The sequence below is a fragment of the Pseudophryne corroboree genome, chromosome 6 (assembly GCF_028390025.1).
Source record: "Pseudophryne corroboree isolate aPseCor3 chromosome 6, aPseCor3.hap2, whole genome shotgun sequence".
Lineage (NCBI taxonomy): Eukaryota > Metazoa > Chordata > Amphibia > Anura > Myobatrachidae > Pseudophryne > Pseudophryne corroboree.
The window spans coordinates 754,509,241-754,530,762 of NC_086449.1; the positions used below are offsets into that span (position 1 = coordinate 754,509,241).

Consider the following 21,522-nt stretch of genomic DNA (forward strand, 5'->3'; position numbering starts at 1 on the left):
GCTGGATTGTCTCCAATAACAGATTCCGGACACCAGGATTCAGGATTCAGGACTCAGGATTTCTGGATCACAGGGGAGCAGGATCACAGAACAGAAACACTCCTAGGCAGGAAGCAGCTCAACAAGAAGCTATCACCAGCGAGGCTGCCTTGGTCTGGCTTCCATAAAAAGCCCTGCAGACCAATCAGGCAGCCCAGCCCCCGGATCCTGATTGCTGCAGCTGTCCGTGGGCGCGCGGCGCACAGCGTCCCGGCTGCTTAGCAACTGCCGGGACCGCTGTGCAGAGCGGCCGCCTGGCGTCCCTGGTTGCTGAGCAACCAGCCGGGGAGCCACAGACGGAAAGGACGCACCGGCCCTGTTGCCACACAACAACCGGGAGCCAGCGCGACCCGCTACACCACCACCGCTAACAGTATGTTGCAAACAATGCCCTGAGATTTGTACATTTTTAGGGGGTGAGGGTAGTGCCAAAGGAAATATTCATCCTGGGCTCCACTTGGTCTAGAAATGGCCCTGTTTGAGGGATTTGTCCCAATGTCCCAATCAAGACTGCATTGTCCAGATCGGCGTGAGAGTTATGAGCTATGACCCATTTATGCTGCTCTGCATAGCACATGCTTTTTTTGCGAGTGGCAGCGGATAGTTCTCTGCGAATGGACTGGAGTGGGGTGTGGTATGTTAGGTAAACAGTCCTTGTGTTGACATGCATCAAGTCAACATAATGTCAGCCTGCAGCATGTCGGCATGTTCAGCATGTTGACAGTGACCATTTTGATATTCATTATATCTAAACAGACATGTCGATATGATAGAACGTCAACATAATGTTCCTGGTTGCCCAGTGGTCACTTACCTGTTCCCACGGACTACAGTGGCTCCAGCATCTCCTTCAGAGCACTGGTGTATCTAGAATGGGTGTAATGTGTGCGGTACACACATGCCCCTGGAGTCTAGGGGTGCTCACACCGCGCACACCCTAAACTAATTTATTCAATACTTACACTCCGGAGTCCAGTGTCGGCTGCTGCAGAAACCGCTGGGAAAGTGGTGCCATGGTAATTTTCCCGCATTTTGCGCATGCACAGTTGGTAAATTACAAGGAAAATGGCCGACGTGTCTTCTATGATGGTCTGGGTTCTGTGAGAGGCCGGATTTGGCCCTCTATGAGGGGCAGTATTCAGCCCTCTCTGAGGGTGGCTGAATTCTATCAGGGATCATATTCAGCCCTCTGTGATAGGCCTGGATTCTATGATGGGCCCTATGTAATGTGTAGTGGCCACATTCAAGGATGTAATCGGCCCTCTATGAGGATTCTCTATGAGAGACCAGATTCTATGAGGGTCCGTATTTGGCCCTCTCTTGGGGGGCATATTTGCCCTTCAATGAGGGGCCATGTTTGGCACTCTCTGAGGGCCATGTTTGGCCCTCTAAGAGGTGCCATGTTCAGGGCTGAACATGAGGGTCCATGTTCAGGACATTATCAAGGAGCCAATTTATCATATCTAGCATTTTAAGATTGGTGTGAATATGATAATAAAGAATAAATTAGCAATAAGAAAATGCAGTTGTTTTACTGAAATTTAGTCTTCTTCTATTGTTGGGACATAGCCATCCTGGTCAGCAACCTGTGCATGCATCATCAATGGGTGCCGACAATGAGGGATCCTGAGGGTCTCTCTTAGGAAGAATTGCAGGTACAGTAGCCCATAGACTGTTATGGACTAACACCATCTTGAAATGCTGTTAGTGGCCAGAGCCAGACTCCACCATCATAGCAGTCCCCATAGAAATGTTTGAGGGCTGCTTGTAGTCAGAAATGGAAGGACATTTGCTACTCTGGTATAGATGTTTCCCTCTGTATCTGGGAGGTGAGTACATGTAACTGCAATGTACCGGTGTGCTGGGCTTATATGCTGTGTAGGGACTTGCAGAAAATTGGGTTACCTTGACAAAGGGGTGAAACTTAAATGTTTTGATCAATATACTGTATGACAGGGTGTAGTATGGCTGACCGGCGGTCAGGAGACCGCCGGTCAGCTTACCGACGCCGGGATCCCAGCAGCATACCGACGCCGGGATCCCGGCAGGGAGGGGCGAGTGCAGCAAGCCCCTTGCGGGCTCATTGCGCTTGCCGCGCTGCGGGCTCGGTGGCGACCTACGGGACACCCCCACGAGTGGAAATAGTCCCTGTTGGTCGGCATGCCGACCATCGGGATAGTGAGGGGTCGGGATGGTGGAGGAGGTCATGTGACTGTCGGTCTCTCGACCGCCGGTCACAAGAATACCACCCGTATGACAAAATCCCCTGTGTTTGCTACATAGAAACAGGTTTGCAGTATATTATTGTTAGTGCCAATAGCAAATGTATTTCTGTTTTGTAAACATACATGGCATTAATACTGCCATGCATCTGGTACCATGTACAATATGGTTAAAAGCGGGCATGGACATATTTCTTTCCAAAAAAATTTGCCTGGTGCTATCATGGCAGATTTCAATTAAGGCTATAAAAGGCGTAGGGCCGGATGCATGAAGCATTGCATTTTGCGTGCGATGCATCCCGCCACTCTTTGCAAGCATAATGACATTTATGAACGCCGTATGCTGGAAGAAGATCCCAAAGGATAGCTGTAGCGGTAACAGCTGTCCTTTGCGACGATAGGACTTCCAGGTTTATGACCCGGAGTACTATCTGCGCATGCGTCTAGTGAGGCACACGCCGTGTGTGCCGAGAGGGATTCATTTGGATCCCTTTCAGCTGGATATTGCAAAGGGAAGCCCACCGCATCCATGGCCCGGAATCTATTGCATACCGGGGTTTGGTGTTTGTACGGTAAGTGACCAAACCTCTGAAAATGTCATTTTCTGATGTCTGCCCACATTTTAAAGCTTGCTGCGTCCTGCTCCTAGTCGGGTAAGGCTCACAAGCCAGCTATGCTATAGTGTTCCCTCTGTATCTGGAAGGCGAGTATATTTAACTGCCACCTCTGGGAGGGGTCAGCCGGATTGGCACAGTGGGGGGCATGCAGGGTGTGTGGCTCAGCATTGGTGGCGTAGGGGGTGTGACATCGTGGTCACACACATCACCAGAGATTCGGGAGACTTCTGGCCATTCCAGTAGACAAGTACAAATATTAATTTGCTATACATGTGAAAGGGATTCTTTTCACGCTAGTAAAATCACAACTACAGATGAGTATCCCTTATCCAAAATGCTTGGGACCAGAAGTATTTTGGATATCGGATTTTTCCGTATTTTGGAATAATTGCATCCCATAATGAGATATCATGGCGATGGGACCTAAGTCTAAGCACAGAATGCATTTATGTTTCATATACACCTTATACACACAGCCTGAAGGTCATTTAATACAATATTTTTAATGACTTTGTGTATTAAAGTAAGTTTGTGTACATTGAGCCATCAGAAAACAAAGGTTTCACTATCTCACTCTCAGTCAAAAAATTCCGTATTTCGGAATATTTGGATATGGGATACCCAACCATATTTGGCATGTGTAATTCCTATACTGTATGCCCACTATTACATGGACGACCTGGCAAACTTAGACTGAAGAAGAAGTAGAAATTGTGATTTTCTGTAAGTACACAGAGCTGTGTGATGACCAGATAAAGATAAGACAGCACTTTTCATCCTTTGCAATAAGCCAATAACCAATGAAAAATACATTCTCAGCATTGTTTTTAACTTTAAGCTATAGCAACTTAAATAGCTAACTTCACAAATCCATTAACACTGTTCCCATCTCCAATGAAGGCCAAGGAAAAATACATGTTATTTTCTAGTGTTGTACAAAATATGTCTATTATTGGAAGATTTTGTTAGAACAGGGATAATATGTGTGAAGTTCTGCTACCTAAGACTGTGACACATTTCTTCTTGTACAGAAGAAAACGAGATATTGGAAAGCGTATCATTATCAGCTGAGGCTACCACTTGTTAATTGGTTTTCTGATATGGGGGAAAAATATAATTAAAGACATACTGTAGAAAAGTTTCTTTGTTCTATACATTTAAAGGACACGTTGTTGCTGTAAAGACAGTGCAAAGTCAAATTAACTTGGAAGATTTTATTTTAAGTGGACTTTATATCTACATGAAGAACTGCCTCCTACCTTCCACAATTTACTGTACAGCGTCTTCGTGTGACTGTACTTGCTGGATTCCATGAAGCTCAGTCTACAGCAGAGACAGGCGACCTGATACAATTGTGTCACCCTTCAGCCTTCATAAAGGCCACACAATAGACATAATCTTAGTAATGTATTATGGGGGTCATTCCGATTTGATCGTAGCTGTGCTAAATTTAGCACAGTTACGATCATCTTCCCTGACATGCGGCGGGACGCCCAGCACAGGGCTAGTCCGCCCCTCATGTCAGTGCCGGCCCACCCACAGAAATAAAGGCATCGCACAGCAGCGATGCTTTTGCACTTCAAGAGTAGCTCCCGGCCAGCACAGCTTTAGCGTGCTGGCCGGGAGCTACTCATTGCTCCCTGGCCCGCAGCAGCTGCGTGTGACATCACGCAGCTGCTGCGGCCCGCCCCCGTTCGGTCCGGCCATGCCTGCGTTGGCCGGACCACTCCCACGTACTGGCGGCCAAACGCTGCCGTTCCGCCCCCTCCCACCCAGCAATCTCCTCTGCCTGTCAATCAGGCAGAGGCGATCGCAGCCCTGCTACGGCCTTCGGCCGTCTGGCATGCGCAGTAGAGACCCGTTCGCTCGGCTGCAAAAAACAGCAGCGAGCGAACAGGTCAGAATGACCCCCTATATCAATAAATTAACAACAATGAAAGAGACATCTACAGTATTTCCAAGAACTAAACCAGCAGGAATTTTAAATGAGCATTACAAGCTACACAAAAACATGACAATTAAACAAGAACGTGCGGCAGGCCACATAGGTAAACGCAGGGGTGGAGCGGAGGGGGGTTCTTCCAGTTGCCCGGAATCCCCCGTCCTCTTGGCAAGTGGCTCACATTATGACAACAATAGCAATGGTGTATAATACGAATCCTAGAGCTGCCACCACATCATGCAGTTTAAGGGACAAAGCAGAGCTGCTGCACATGCCCAGTGGTAGCAACTTCTTCTTCCAAGTTTGATGTGGGTGTGGATCTGAGTCCTCAATCAGTGCACTGGACCAGAGAGTAGCTGCCAGGAAGAAGAGACAGGAGCCTTATCAAGAGGTGGGGAATAGAAACATAGAAACATAGAATTTGACGGCAGATAAGAACCACTTGGCCCATCTAGTCTGCCCCCTTTTTTTTTTTTTTTACATTCTTTTTTTCTCTAACCCTCAAGATGAATAGGGAACTGTGGGGGCAGAGCACCAGGACCAGGCTCAGCAGGGACATCCCCATTGCTTCTGAGTATACCCCCCACATTCTCATACCCACCCGTACTATGATCTTATCAAAATAATGTTAGGCCAATTCTTCTTGTGCCACTAGTTACCTGCTATTGTTGTGTGTTTTTTTTCTTCCTTCCTCTCTTCTACCCCACCGTGTTTTTTTCCTGTTATGTTTACCTCCACTGATTGCACACCCTGCCATTGCGCCCTACATAGAGGGTACATCATACTACTACATAAGCATCAGTTTTCCCATATATGAACTTGGCCCTTGTATGGCTCACCTCCCACAGTGTAACCCTCATAGTGCGCCCAACATGGCTGCCCCTTATGGTACACTTGTGGATGGGATGAAAAATACATAGGCCTGATGGTTTTGATGGAACCCTACTCTGAACTGTAGGACTCTGAAATCACCCCCATTTTGTGTCATCTCTTCTAGGGGTGGACTATTCCACCCTGGGTAATCCTATGCTGAGCGCCCAAGATGGCTGCTGCACTTGGTACCTTGTGAGGGTGGAATACAAAACCCTTGGAAGTTATTACCCAAAATGCCTACACAAATCATGCCTTATGCTTTCTGTGTGCTTAAGGTTTTCTTTTATGTCTGTGTGGCTTATCTATTGCTGTATTACTCAAATCCTCTGTGCATTGTTTTTGATATCTGTAAAGCGCCTTGAGTCCTGTTGGAGAAAGAGCGCTATATAAGTAAAATTATTATTATTAATTATTATATTATTATTATTAACCTTGGTTGATCCTTATTTCATTGTAAGGATATCCTTATGTCTATCCCATGCATGTTTAAATTGCTCCACTGTCTTAGTCTCTACCACCTCTGATGGGAGGCTATTCCATTTGTCCACTACCCTTTCTGTGAAGTAATTTTTCCTCAAATTTCCCCTGAACCTTCCCCCCTCCAGTCTCAATGCATGCCCTCGTGTCCTATTGCTTTTCTTCATTTGGAGAATGTTTCCCTCCTGGACTTTGTTAAAACCATTTGATATATTTGAAAGTTTCTATCATGTCTCCCCTTTCCCTTCTCTGCTCCAAACTATACATATTGAGATTGTCTTTCTGGGTATGTTTTGTGATGTAGGCCATGCACCATTTTAGTTGCCCTTCTTTGTACAGTTTCTAATGTATTAATATCCTTTTGAAGATATGGCCTACAGAATTGAACACAGTATTCTAGATGAGGCCGTACCAATGACCTATACAGTGGCATTATTACTTCTTTTTTTCTGCTGCTGATTCTTCTCCCAATGCAGCCAAGCATCTGACTAGCCTTCCTCATTGCTTTGTTACATTGCTTACCTGTCTTTAAAGTCACCTGAAATAGTGACTCCTAGATCCCTTTCCTCCTCAGTAGTTTCCAGTATAGTGCCATTAATACTATATTTAGTCTTTGGATTTTTGAGACCCAAGTGCATGATTTTGCATTTTTTGGCATTAAATTGTAATTGCCACACTCTTGACCATTCCTCTAGTTTACCTAGATCCTCAATCATTTGTTTTACCCCACCTGGTGTATCTACCCTGTTGCATACCTTTGTGTCATCTGCGAAAAGGCATACTTTCCCTTTAATGCCATTTGCAATGTCACCAATGAAGATATTAAAAAGTAGTGGCCCAAGTACAGATCCCTGGGGTACTCCACTGGTAACATTTTCCTCCTGTGAATGCACTCCATTTACCACAACTCTCTGTTTTCTATCCTTCAACCAAGATCTTATCCATTCAATAATCCTAATATCCAATTCCAAACTTTCAAGTTTATTTAGCAGTCTGCGATGTGGAACAGTGTCAAAAGCCTTAGTAAAGTCTAGATAAGCTATATCCATGGCTCCATCTTTATCCATCACTTTAGTCACACAGTCAAAAAAGTCAATAAGATTAGTTTGACATGATCTCCCCCCAGTGAATCCATGTTGTTTGGGATCCTGTAAATTGCCGGATTTGAGATAATCTACAACTCTTTCTTTTAAGAGTGTTTCTATCAATTTCCCTACTACTGATGTAAGACTCACTGGTCTGTAGTTGTTTGCCTCTTCCTTGCTTCCACTTTTGTGCAGTGGGACTACGTTTGCTCTTTTCCAGTCCTCTGGAATTTCTCCTGTAGCTAATGACTGGTTAAATAATTCTGTCAATGGTGCTACCAGCACCTCTTTAAGTTATTTTAGTATCCTTGGATGTATCCCATCTGGCCTCATAGATTTGTCCACTTTCAGCTTTGAGAGTTCTGTTAGGACCTTCTCCTCTGTAAATGTACTAGTTCCATTTTCCTGAATATCCCTGCAACTTAACTGTGGCACCTTCCCCTCTCTTTCAGTAGTAAATACCAGGGACGTGTGGTGAGCTCAATGGCTCAGGAGGCACTGGCTGACCCCAGAGCCAGATTTACATGCAATATATGAGCCAAAGGGTACATCTGGGCATTATACACAGGTGCAGCACTATAAACTCCTGGAAATTTGGTGAGTTTTGATCTGAGATATGTGGAAAAGATAAGCAGGTGAGGCACTGCCTCACCTGCCATAGACTTTTTACCCCAGAGTTTGGGCTATAAAAATTATTAGAATAATGCAAAGAAGATATTTCAAAAAATTATTAGTATTTTTCATATACTTTATTCAGTCACTCTGGTTTAAACGTAATTATGACAGGAAAGGCTCTGCCTCACCTGCGTTACCCCACCGCTCGTCACTGGTAAATCCTGAGCAAAAATAATTATTAAGATGATCTGCTATTACATTGTCTCCCTCAACAAGACCCCCAGTCTCTGTCTATAGTTTTATTATTCCGCCTTTTGTTTTTCTCCTTTTGCTTATATACCTAGAAAAAGTTTTGCCTCCTTTACCCACTGACTGGGCCATTTTCTCCTCAGCTTGTGCCTTTGCACATCTGATTACCTTCTTAGTCTCCTTCTGTTAACAAGATATATCTCTTTGTCTTCATTATTTTGTGTCTGCTTATATTTCCTAAAAGCCATCTTTTTTGCTTTCACAATATTTGCTACTTCTTTCGCAAACCACACTGGCTTCCTTTTCCTTGTGTTTTTCCTAACACTTTTGATACAAAGGTCTGTTGCCTTTAATACTAGAGACCAGGCTAGGACTGGCCCACAGGGATACAGGGGAAACCACCGGTGGGCCCCACTGCCTGGGGGCCCACCTCCTGTTCTAAGGATCAGATTCTAGACTGTGCAGGTGAATTATACTTGATACATATATTACCTTATTCTGGACTATGGTGTATTTTCTACAGTGCATTGCTGGTATTAATCTGGTACATTATCATAGCTGAATTTACTGCATATATTTATGAAGGGGCCCCCTCTGCATACTGGCCACACCCCTAACATAGGCCCCTACCACTGCATTCCCCCGGAGGGCCCTACATGCCCCAGTCCGACACTGCTAGAGACCATCTATGATGTTAAATGTTAATACTGTATGGCATACAGTATACAGTGTATAAAAAGACCAATGTTTAATGTCAAGGGTTGTTACTAGGTTCTTCTACCGCTCCCCCAGACTCCAGCACTTACTTTAATGGTCCACAGAGTGGGAAACTGTGGATTGCCTTTGGAAACCCCCCTAAAGAAATCCTGCGTTTGTAACTGGGCCCCAAGTGAAGGGTTAGAAGGCCTCATGAGACCCTAGGGCCACTTATTGCCCATCAATGGTCTCTAGTACAATATACTTGGTGACTTTTTTTTTTTAAATTCTTTATTTATGTGTGGTTAAACAGAGTAGGCAGACATTACATAGGCATGTAGGGCAGATGGTCGTATGACCGGATGTCAATCAGAAACCACAATTTTTCAAATAACATCTAAAACAAACAGAAAAATTAACGATGGGAAATAGTTATAGGGTTCAGGGAGGGGGGGGGAAGGGAGGAGGGGGGGGGGCATAGGGAGGGGAACCGGATAGTATCCTACTCACAGTGTCTCCTGGAGTGAAATAGAAGAAGGAGAATGGGAAGAAACAAGGCTTAGGAGAGAGACAGGAAGAGGTGACAGTGAAGAAAAGGAGAAAAGATAGGGAATAGAGAGAAGGTGGAACAGGAAGGAAGAGAAGTAAGTCAGAGCGACAAGCGGTGCCCATGGGACTGCGATATGGTCTAGGGGGGGGGGAAGAGGAGGGCGGAGGTCCGCGTTCAGCGAAGAGCCAGGGGGCCCAGACCTGCTCAAAGATATGGCCTCGATCATGGAGATAGTATGTGATCTTCTCCATGGATGCAATATGCCATATTTTGGCTTTGAGAGACAGGAGGGAGGGCGCAGAGGGATTTTTCCAATTGAGGGCTATCAGGGATTTAGCCGCTGCTAGAATGTGCGCAACCAGTTTTTGGGATAATTTGGAAAGTGTCGGGGGAGGGTAGCACATCAGAAAGATCCATGGATCCTTCTGGACAGGGGAATCCAGAAGCGAGTTAAAGGAGGGAGTGGACCAAATTCCAGAATGGGGTGATGGATGGACAAGTCCACCATATGTGTAGCATCGTTCCTCTGGCTCCACAATTTCTCCAGCAGCTAGGAGAGGAGGACGGAAAAAGTTTGTTGAGCCTGTCAGGGGTGTAGTACCAGCGATAGTAGAGTCTGTAGGCCGTCTCCTTAAAAGCCGTAGCAATAGAGGATTTAGCTATCCCGAGTCTCATGTCCTCCCATTCCGCACCCTCTGGGGGGGGCCCCAGGTCGCGTTCCCAAGCAAGTTCGTGGAGTCGGGAGGAAGAGAGAGAAGAGTCTAGTAAAGGGAATAAAGTTGGGAGATCAGGCTTTTGGAGAGGTGGGAAGAAATGCATAGATTTTCAAAAGGGGTGAGGGCACGGAGCAGGGAGGGAGAAGGTAGAGAGCTTAGGAAATGGCGGATTTGTAAAAATTGGAAGGGGTTAAGCGAGTGTGAAGGGGTCCTCTGTTGAAGATCAGGTAGAGACAGCCATTGGCCTCGATCGGCAAAATTAATCGGGAATTTAAAGCCCAACGTCGTCCATAGACGAAATCTCGTAGTCGAGAGTCCGGGGGGGGGGGGGGGGGACATCGGGTTCTGCCAGATAGGGGTCAAGGGTGAGGGGGTAGTGGAGAGGCCCATCTTCCGGGAGAGAGAGTCCCAAATTTTGAGGTTAAATGTGACCGTGGGGGGGAGTTTGGAGGTTGAGGGCCGGGAGGCAGGCGGGAGACCCCACAAGGGGGTCATATCGGAGAGACCAACAAAGGCTGCCTCGATATCCAGCCAGGCTGTGGATCCCGGCGGGGCATAGGAGGCGACAATATGGGACAGGTGGGAGGCCAGGTAATAGAGTTTAATATCAGGGAGCCCCCTACCGCCAGCGGAGGTAGGTCGCTTCAGGGTATTAGCGGCGATGCGGGGGGGGGGTCTATGATTCCAGATGAAACGCATGAGGGCACGATGAATGGTCCGGAAAAAGGAAGCCGGAACGGCCACAGGGAGGGTCTGGAAAAGATAGAGCCATTTAGGGATTATAGACATTTTAACCACTATGATCCTACCCAGCCACGAGATGAACAGGTTGTTCCAGGAAGAGAGGTCAGCAAGGGATTTGGTGAGAAGAGGTGGAAAGTTTTCCCGGAAAAGGGAGTCATAACGTGTGGTTAGGTAGATTCCTAGGTATTTAATCTTGGTGGATTGCCATTTAAAATTGAAATTGGCCCAAAGGGATTCAGCTTCTCGACGTGGGACATGAAGTAGCATAGCCTCAGACTTAGAACAATTAATCTTGTAGCCAGATACGAGGCTGTAAGAGTGCAGGACTGAAAAAAGATTAGGGAGTGAGATTAGGGGTTGGGTCAGTGTGAGTAGAACATCATCAGCGAAGAGAGAGATTTTGGGATCAGTACGGCCTACTTGTATACCATGTATATTTGGGTGGGCTCTGATTTGAGAAGCGAGGGGTTCGATAATAAGGGCAAAAATTAGCGGTGAGAGAGTGCACCCCTGACGTGTTCCGTTTGCGATGCGGACCGGAGCGGACGGAATTCCATTGATTAAAACCGTGGCGGAAGGGGTGGAGTACAGCGCCAGGATACCAGTAAGGAAGCCACCAGACAAGCCGTAGGCCTCCAAGGCCGCTCTCAAGAAGCTCCAGGAGATCAGATCAAATGCCTTCTCAGCATCTAAGGAGAGCATTATGGCAGGGGAGCCCCTGGAGTTCGAAATATGTATAAGGTCAATAGCACGTCTGGTGTTATCCCTCGCCTGGTGGCCCGGGATGAACCCCACCTGGTCATAGTGGATAAGGGCAGGGAGGTACGGGTTAAGGCGGTTGGCTAGTATTTTGGCAAAAATTTTCAAGTCCAGGTTCAGGAGGGATATTGGTCGGTAGCTGGCACAATTGAGGGGGTCCTTACCCTCCTTGGGGATCACCACTATTCTCGCCTCCAGCATCTCAGGTGGGAAGGGGTCGCCATGGACAATCCTATTAAACAGGGAGTGGAGGTGGGGGGACAGGAGATCGGAGAATTTTTTGTAGTAGAGAGCCGTGAACCCATCCGGGCCCGGAGATTTACCAATTTTAGTCTGTGCAATTTCCTCCATCGAGATCTCACTGTTAAGATGGTCCATGGCGTCCTGGGGGAGCTGGGGTAGGTTGGCCGCTGAGAGAAAGTGAGAGACCAGGTCAGGGTAGGGTGGGGTGGGGGGGGGGGAGGCAAGCAGGGGTGGTGGGAGGTTATAGAGATCAGCATAGTAGGATTGAAAGGCAGCCCTGATGGCGTTGGGATCATGAACAATCTGATTAAGAGAGTTTCGGATGGAGATAATATTGGTTTTGGCTCTCGTGGAGCGGATTCGTGCCGCCAGGATCTTGTCTGCTTTGTCTCCCTTCTCGTAGAAAGACTGGCGAAGCCATTTAAGACGTTTGGCCACCCGTCTGGAGAGAAGGAGATTAAGTTCCGCTTTAACCGTACGGAGTTCAGACAAGACCGCCGGATCGGAGGACGCCTTATATTGGGTCTCAAGTGTGTGGAGTCTGATGGAGAGTCTGTTAACCTGAGTGAGGGATTGCTTTTTGAGTTTGGAGGCCAAATTAATGATGTGTCCCCGAAGAACTGCCTTGTGTGCCAGCCAGAGAGTGGGCCTCGAAATATCAGGGGAGTCGTTTAAGGCAAAATAGTCGGAAATCGTGTCCCAAAGTTGGGAGGTTATTTCCGGGCTATGGAGTAGGGAGTCATTTAGGCGCCAAGTCATGGGGCGAGGGTGGGAGAGCAGTCCTGAGAGATCGCAAGAGATAGGGGCGTGGTCAGACCAGATCAGGGGATGTATGTGGGCAGCGCGGAGGTTCAGGGCGAAATCGTGGCTGAGCAGGATCATATCAATGCGGGAGTAAGAATTGTGAGGGGCAGAATAATAGGTATAGTCCAGAGCAGAGGGGTCTTTTATCCTCCAGGAGTCATAGAGAAGCTGGGATCGCATAAGGCGGAGGAGGGATCGGGAGTGACGAGAGTCTGACGGGGAGGTAGTAGGAGGGGTAGGGGAACGGTTTAATTTTGGATTCGGTACTGAATTAAAGTCCCCAGCAAGAATAAGGTCGCCTTGCCGGACTTGGGTGAGGAGGGTGTCTAATTTTGTAAAGAATGAGTCCTCCTGCTGGTTAGGGACATAAATGTTGGCGAGGGTGCAAAGTTTGTTATTAAGTTTCCCCACTAAGATAAGAAACCTGGCCTCTTTATCAGCGTGGGAGTCCTGAAGCTCAAATGTAAGGTGACGGGCGAGCAAAATCGTGACCCCGCGTTTTTTGGCAGAGTGATCACAGGCATGGAAGGAGTCAGGATATGGTTTGCAGCGCAAGGCGGGGTGGGAGCCGTGGAGGAAGTGGGTCTCTTGGAGGAAGACCAGGTCGCCCTTGTGAAGTTTAAGGGAGTCAAAGAGCTTACCTCGCTTCTGGGGGCTGTTCCTGCCCTTCACATTAAAGGACAGTACTCGAAGACCCATGGGCAAGCCACAAAGAGGTAGGCAGAGAAGATGAAGCATAGAGCATCAAGAGTAGAGGAAAGAGAAAGAAAGAAAGAGGGCAAAGGAAGAGAAGAAACAAGAGACACTGTGGTGTGAGAGGGGGGAAGAAGGGAAGGAGACTGCAAGGGGGAGGAAGGTAGGTGGTCGTCCGGCAGTAGGGGCCAGGACCAGTAGTGCTGACAGGGGGGAGGGATACCAGGTGCCTGGGGGGCACCTAGGTCAGCAAGAGGGCTCAAGGTTCTAAGGGGGCACGGGATGGAGACCGGGGGGTGGATTACCAACCGCATAGTCACAGCCAGGAGGCCCACCACCCCCGGGGAAGCCTGAGGGAGAAAACTGGAAAGAAAGCGAGGAAGAGGGACAGACGGAGCGCCAACTCCAAAGGGAGAAGAAGAGAGGAGCAAGGAGTCAAAACAAGACAAGAAAGAAAGAAAGAAAGGAAGCAGTTTAGCATTACTCATCATAGAGGCAAATAAACATATCAACATTGTAGTAAGAGATAACAATCAAACAGTTAAAAACCATCGAAGGGTTCGGGAGAACAAGATGTATGAGAACAAAAGTGAAACTACTCCCCGGGTAGGGGGGTCGACCATGGAAGGTCGAAACAATTACAGAAAAACAATAACTCAGGAAGCTGGAAGTCCATCAGGGAACTGGAGGTGGAATCGTCGAGGTTGCTGACGTTGGGATCGTGAACCATTCCGATAGAGGAGGCTGAGGCGGGTTTCGTTGTGTCCGCGGTGGAGGGCGTTGAGCAGAAACCTCTTGTTCGGTGGTGTGGATGCCCAGCTTGGATAGGAGAGCTTGAGCCTCGGGGAGATTCCTGGCTGTAAGCAGCTTCCCCTGATGCCACACCAGGATACGAAAAGGGAAGCCCCATCGGTATTTCACATTGTGACGGGTAAGCAGGGAAGTGATGGGCTTAAAGTCCCTACGTTTGGCGAGGGTGAGCGGGGAGAGATCCTGGAAGATCTGCAGGGGGACATTCTGGAAAGTCACGGATCCCATCCATCGGGCCTCCCTCATAATAGCCTCCTTTGCAGTAAAATAATGTAGTCGGAGGATGACATTCCTGGGTTGAGAGGAGTCCTGGGAGCGAGGGCGGAGGGCTCGGTGTGCTTGGTCCAGGAGGAGGTGTTCCTCAGGGGTGTCAGGCGACAGAAGGGCAGGCGCTTAAGGTAGAGGTCAAGGTGCGCTGCCTCGACCTCTTCAGGGATGCCCCGAATCCTCAGGTTGTTTCTCCTCGCCCTATTGTCTTGATATTCATGCTCCTCCCTCAATTGGGCGACATCTTGGCGGAGTTGATGAAAGTCGGTCTCAACCGTTTGCTGGAACGTCACCACCTCTTCCATCCGACGTTCAAGGTGGTCCGTCCTGGAGCCGATGTCGGCAATGTCGGATTTCAGGGAGTGAAGAGCCTGGACGGAGGTTTTAACATCCCGCACCTCCTTGAGGAGGGAGAGGAAGTCTCTTCTGGTAAGGGGCGTGAGGTCATCGTCATCGGCCTCCGAGTCGGAGGCACCCTGGGGAGGGTCCGGAGCATCGGGGTGCTCTTTTTGGTGAGAAATGGTGTGAGGTCGGAGCCCTGCGACTTTTTGCTGCCCCTGGGCATCGTGGATATATAAGAAAGAGGGTGATGAGGAGGGTGAGAAGTAGAGAAGGCGCTCCAGCAGCAGAGCTCAGGGCCAGGGTGGGTGAGCCAGGAGCTCTAGGGAGACATCACGGCGTAGTTCGCCTAGCAAGGCAGGTGGCCCAGGTCCAGGGGGGCCTCGGCAGAGGCGTGGGTCCCCACGGTCCCGTGGAGAGGCTAGGCCATCAGGAGGAGTATATGGCAAAGCCTTTCGGTGCAAATGGGGCCTGGACACGTACCAGCCAGTGGCCGGGGTCACACCACGACCAGACAGCAGAGGCGGGGGGGCCTAGACCCGGCTCTCCCGGAGGGCCCACAGGGGGTGGGGGGAGCAAGGTGGTGTAGGGCCTCGTGGAGCCGTGTGTAGTCAGGGAGAGGGCCCTGGTCTCCTATAGAGGCCTGACTGTAGGCGCCAGAGGGGCGCAGCAAGGGGCCCAGCAATCCGGGGGCCCGGGCTTGAGTGTAATACGGGGGCACAGGCGGTCAGGGGGGCAGGGTGTGCTGCACCCACCGGGAAAAGGCTTCACAAGGGATGGGGGCCGGTCAAATTACCTGACGGGCCGTAATCACACCGAGGGCCCACGAATCCGGCACCAGAGCACGGGCACAGGGAGAGCCGGCTGATGTCCCCTTCAGTGTCACAAGCAAGTCCTCCGGGAAGCAGCGTCTGGATGGTTGCAGGAAAGCAGCTGCTGTCCCCCATCTGGATTGCAGCAGGAGAGAGCCCCCTGTCCCCCGCCGGAAGTGTAGAGGCGGCGGCCAGGCGTCTCCCGCAGCGCCCTCCGGCACACGAGGGGGAAAGACGGCCGCCACCGCCGGGAGCACGGAGCCTGTGCGGCCGAGTCTGGTTGGGTCCCCAGGCCTCCTCGGGCGCGGAGAGGCTCAGCGGGGCTCGGGGTAAGGGTCTAGGCAAGGGGTGCCGAGCGCAGACCCTCGGTAGAAGCCGCGGGGAGGGCCGCTACGGACTTCCGGCCCCACCGGTCAGGAATCGAGGCCCCGACCTCTGAGTATCGGACAGGCCGCAATCCGCAGGAGCCAGTATACCGGCTCCCCGACTCCGCGGCCGTAGTCCAGCGGGAGGCAGGGGTCACAGAAGAGAAGAGGACGGGATTAGGAGGGGGGAGAGGCACGGGGGGAGAGATATGGGGATGAAAAGGTGAAAGCAGCCTAGGAGCTCCCCGTCCGTGCTGCCACCTTGGTCCGGCTCCAGGCCACGCCCCCCTTGGTGACTTTTTAAATCCTTCCCACTGGTACAATACAGTATTAGCACGAGGAACGTGGTGCTGCGACTCTGCATCATTGCTACTACAAAATAGTAAATGGTGTGGGGTGGCATTTCTTTGGGGGGCTGTGCGGCCCCCCAAAGAAATGCCACCCCACACCATTACTGACCCACTGCCAAACCGGTCATGCTGGAGGATGTTGCAGGCAGCAACACCGCACACACTGCACCCATTTCTCCTATACTTACCTTTCTGGCGTCCATCGGTGTCCGTGTGTGGGCCCCCTCCTCTTCCGAGTCCCGTAGCTGGCATCGCTGTTAGTGCTCTGAGAGAGCACTAGAGACTCTGGTACAGTGCCAGAGTCTACAGCTCATGCGCAGGTCTCCAAAAAAATGGCCGCCACACCAATTTTCTGGAGACTTGCGCATGCGCTGTAGACTCTGCCACTGTGCCAGAGTCTCTAGTGCCCACTCAGAGTGCTAGCAACACCGCCGCTGCCACGGAGACTGCACACGGGTCCCCTCCTCTCTAGATACACCCGTGCAATGGGGGGCAAATAAGGGTGTGTCAGCTTGCAGCATGAGTCAGTGCATGCATGTGCATCAGGTGGTACAGCAAAACTAGGTGAAACTCAGCAGGGTTTACTTTTTATGCCAAGGACCAGAAAGTGGCTTACACAGTTTGCAAATAAATATGAGCATCTCACGACTTCAATAGGAAACAGTCTGTCAATATTAATGTGGTTCAGATCACATTTTCTGCATAAAGTACTGTAAAGTAATACAAAGAATTATATAATTTCACCAACAATGGGTGGTATCTTATTACCCATGGTAAAACATTGATTCACGATTTTTCCCCAATTTGTTTTTACTGGCTATCCTATTAGATCGCCTGTAAAAAAAATGCGCTTTCTCCCGAAAACACACAGGTTCAGTGAAACCTGTGTGTTTTCATGAGAAACAAGCAAAAATGGGCTATTTCTGGGGATTTTGTTTCGCCTACCTGAGGCAGGTGAAACAAAATCCCTGATGGCCGCAGTGACCTGCAGTGTCCCATGCCCGCTGGAGGCCACCATGGCCTGAGAGCCAGCACTCAGCTCTGTGACCCCCGGCTGAGCTATGTGACCTGCATCATTCCCCCCCCCCCCCCCCAAGGTGGAACGCTGCACTGGGAGCAGTCAGGAACTGGCACCTGGTGAAGTACACAAAAGCCCCAATGAGCCGCAGCTTGTGCCAGCTTATCTGGCCTAATAGGATAGACCTGGGCAATACCAATACTCGTGGTAATGTACAGCGGGTAATAGGATACTGCCCAATGGGTGTAAGCCCCTCCAATTAATTTAGGCCAAATTTTAGCCATTCAGAGATTTCAAATGTTAATAACTTGAAAGTTGCCTCAGTTAACTGCACTAGAAATAACAGCAAAATATATGCGTGGAACAGGCCTCTTTCATTTTAGTGTTATTACATGTGCTGGATGCTGCAAAAAGCAACTTGAACAGATGAATATGAAAATATTCAACAATGGTGAAGAATATCTCAAAATATACTGGCTATAAATAAGCAGTCGTTACATGCAAATGTGTTATTAAAAGTTGCAAAATATTCATCTACAGTATATGGAATCACTCTGATGTATTCACATAAATAAATGTTTACTTTCTCACTTCTTTGTATGTATTGACAGAACTGGGGCTGCTTGGAATATAATATGCATTGTATAAGAATCTTGTGCTCTCCAATCACTTCCTCTCTAGTATAAGGGAGTAGTTGCTATTTATGTGTATTGAGAGTTTTAAGATTTACAGTATAGGGGCCCATTTATCAACAAGTGATAATACTTGTTGTGAATGAGAAAACTTGCTGCGTATGATAAATGTTGCTACAGTCCTATCATGTGTTCAGCTCCCAACTGTCATGTGTTCAGCTCCCAACTGTCATATGTTCAGCTACCAAATGTCACGTGTTCAGCTCCCAACTGTCACGTGTTCAGCTCCCAACTGTCGTATGTTCAGCTCCCAACTGTCATATGTTCAGCTCCCAACTGTCATATGTTCAATTCCCAACTGTCATGTGTTCAGCTCCCAACTGTCACATGTTCAGCTCCCAACTGTCATGTGTTCAGCTCCCAACTGTCATACAGTATGTTCATCTCCCATCTGTCATGTGTTCATCTCCCAACTGTCATATGTTCAACTCCCAACTGTCATATGATCAATTCCCAACTTTCATGTGTTCAGCTCCCAACTGTCACGTGTTCAGCTCCCAACTGTCACATGTTCAGCTTCCAACTGTCATATGTTCAGCTCCCAACTTTCATGTGTTCAGCTCCCAATTGTCATATGTTCAGCTCCCAACTGTCATGTGTTCAGCTGCCAACTGTCATGTGTTCAGCTCCCAACTGTTATGTGTTCAGCTCCCAACTCATGTGTTTAGCTCCCAATTGTCATATGTTCATCTCCCAACTGTTATGTGTTCAGCTCCCAACTGTCATATGTTCAATTCCCAACTGTCATGTGTTCAGCTCCCAACTGTCACGTGTTCAGCTCCCAACTGTCACGTGTTCAGTTCCCAACTGTCATAAGTTCAGCTCCCAACTGTAATATGTTCATCTCCCAACTGTCACGTGTTCAGTCCCTTACTGTCATGTGTTCACTGCTCCCTTACTGTCATGTGTTCAGCTCTCAACTGTTATGTGTTCAGCTCCCAACTGTCATGTGTTCGGCTCCTAACTGTAATGTGTTCTAAAAATTACAGTTGAAAGCTGATTGGCTGGAGCACCATTTATCATACGTTTTATCATTCACAACAAGTTTTATCAGAGATTTCTTGCATTCCCTTCAGGCCACCTCCCAGTCTCCGCCCATCGCCTGACTGCACCAGCTCTCCCGTATGCAATAGCAACTTTGTGCGAACACTATGGCTTCTGTAGGGATTTTCAGAAAAATGTGCGCATACACAGTAATAAATAATCACTCAACTGTATTCAATTACCATCCACCTCTGAATCAGGTATTTAAACTGGCCAAACACTATATACTGTCCAATCTGGCTGGTTGGAATAAAAATCTGGTAATGCATGGAAGCAACTGACAATCGTCCATTTGCTCCCAAACACTGGGAATCAGACAAATTGGTTATATCCGTGATTTAACCAATTTATCTGAATCAATTTCCAGTGTTTGGAAGCAATTGGTTAATTGTCATTTGCTCCCATACATTACCAAATTTTTATTCCAGCCAGCCAGATTGGACAGATGGTCTGCCAGATAATTGTATAGTTTATGCCCAGCTTTAGGGGGTAATTCAGAGTTTATCGTAGATGTGGTAAAGTTAGCACATCTACGATCAGTTACTCAGACATGCGGGGGGACACCCAGCACAGGGCTAGTCTGCCCCGCATGTCAGTGCATCACACGCCCCCCCCCCCCAATGGTCCAGACACGCCTTCATTGTTCATTGTCCGACACCCCCCCTCCCGCCCCTCGATCACCTTTGCTTGTCAATCAGGCAGAGGCAATCGCAGCCCAGAGATGCTGATAACATCTCACTGGGCTCCTGGGGTGCGCACGCACAGTGGGGCCGCTGTACGTGCGCACTCCACAAAAAAATTCAGACTGTGATCACTGCCGCTGCAGCGATCCAGTCTGAATTAGTCCCTTTGTTATCTACAAACAGATCAACCTACTTTACACGCAACCCAAGCATAGTCGCCTGCTCTGGGAGAGGGCAGCCAGGTCGGCACAGAAGGGAGCAGTGTGGGGGGGCTGATTAATGCCGGATTACCAAATAGGCAGAGCGCGTGTGGGCCCCGCGCCTTTTAGAGTCACCACGACAACAGATCAAAATAATATTGATTTGAGCTTGAAAGAAAATTACAACCAAGCTTTCTTAAATTGTTTCCAAAAAATAGAAAAAATGAATCAACTCAAAGAAACAAAAACTTTACATTAAAGACTCTATAGAGAAAATATTATACTGTATTAATGTCATGTACCCGTTAAAAAATTATAGTACATAAACCATGGACATCAGATTCACATTACAGTTTCCAGATTGTAGACTGTTGGTAAAATTAAAAAAATAGGATTTTAATACCTACCGGTAAATCCTTTTCTCCTAGTCCGTAGAGGATGCTGGGGACTCGAAAAGGACCATGGGGGTATAGACGGGATCCGCAGGAGCTTGGGCACACTAAAAAGACTTTGACTGGGTGTGAACTACCCCTCCTCCAAACCTCAGTTATAGGAACTGTGCCAAGGAGAGACGGACATTTCGAGGAAAGGATTTTTGTTAAACTAAGGGCGACAAACATACCAGCCCACACCACAAACATACTGTACAACTGGAGTAGCATGAAACCAGATAACAGTATGAACTAACAACAGCAACAAGCTGAACATAACTGATACACAACCCCGTGTAACCGAAAATAACCAGTATCAACCTAACTGCAAGGAACAGTCCGCACTGGGATGGGCGCCTAGCATCCTCTACAGACTAGGAGAAAAGGATTTACCGGTAGGTATTAAAATCCTATTTTTTCTTACGTCCTAGAGGATGCTGGGGACTCCAAAAGGACCATGGGGTCTATACCAAAGCTCCAGAACGGGCGGGAGAGTGCGGACGACTCTGCAGCACCGATTGAGCAAACATGAGGTCCTCATCAGCCAGGGTATCAAACTTGTAAAACTTAGCAAAGGTATTCGAACCCGACCACGTAGCTGCTCGGCAAAGTTGAAGTGCCGAGACCCCTCGGGCAGCCGCCCAAGATGAGCCCACTTTCCTGGTAGAATGGGCCTTCACTGACTTCGGCAACGGTAGCCCAGCTGAAGAATGAGCTTGCTGAATCGTACTACAAATCCAGCGTGCAATAGTCTGCTTAGAAGCAGGATTTCCAATCCTTTTGGAAGCATACAGGACAAACAAAGCCTCTGTTTTCCTGGAAAGCGCCGTCCTGGCGACGTAAATTTTCAAAGCTCTTACAACATCAAGAGACTGTGGAACCGCCACAGCATCTGTAGCCACAGGGACCACAAAAGGTTGGTTAATGTGAAACGAAGAAACCACCTTCGGCAGAAATTGTTGACGAGTCCTCAATTCCGCTCTATCCGAATGGAAGATCAAATATGGACTCTTGTGAGACAAAGCCGCCAGCTCTGACACTCGCCTGGCAGACGCCAAAGCCAAAAGCATGACCACTTTCCAAGTGAGAAACTTTAACTCAACCTTACGCAAAGGTTCAAACCAGTGAGACATAAAAAACTGCAACACCACTTCAAGATCCCACGGCGCCACAGGCAGCACAAATGG

The 21,522-nt window shown here is 48.4% G+C and overlaps 1 long non-coding RNA gene across 1 annotated transcript in view; it reads left to right on the top strand.

Moving 5' to 3' along the window:
- Positions 1–293: 293 nt before the first annotated feature.
- The window catches only part of LOC134935670 (uncharacterized), a 73,094-nt gene continuing 51,865 nt past the window's right edge, over positions 294–21,522 (top strand). Inside the window, exon 1 of the long non-coding RNA XR_010180329.1 lies at positions 294–412. This is a non-coding gene — a long non-coding RNA (uncharacterized LOC134935670). The remainder of the gene's footprint in view (positions 413–21,522) is intronic.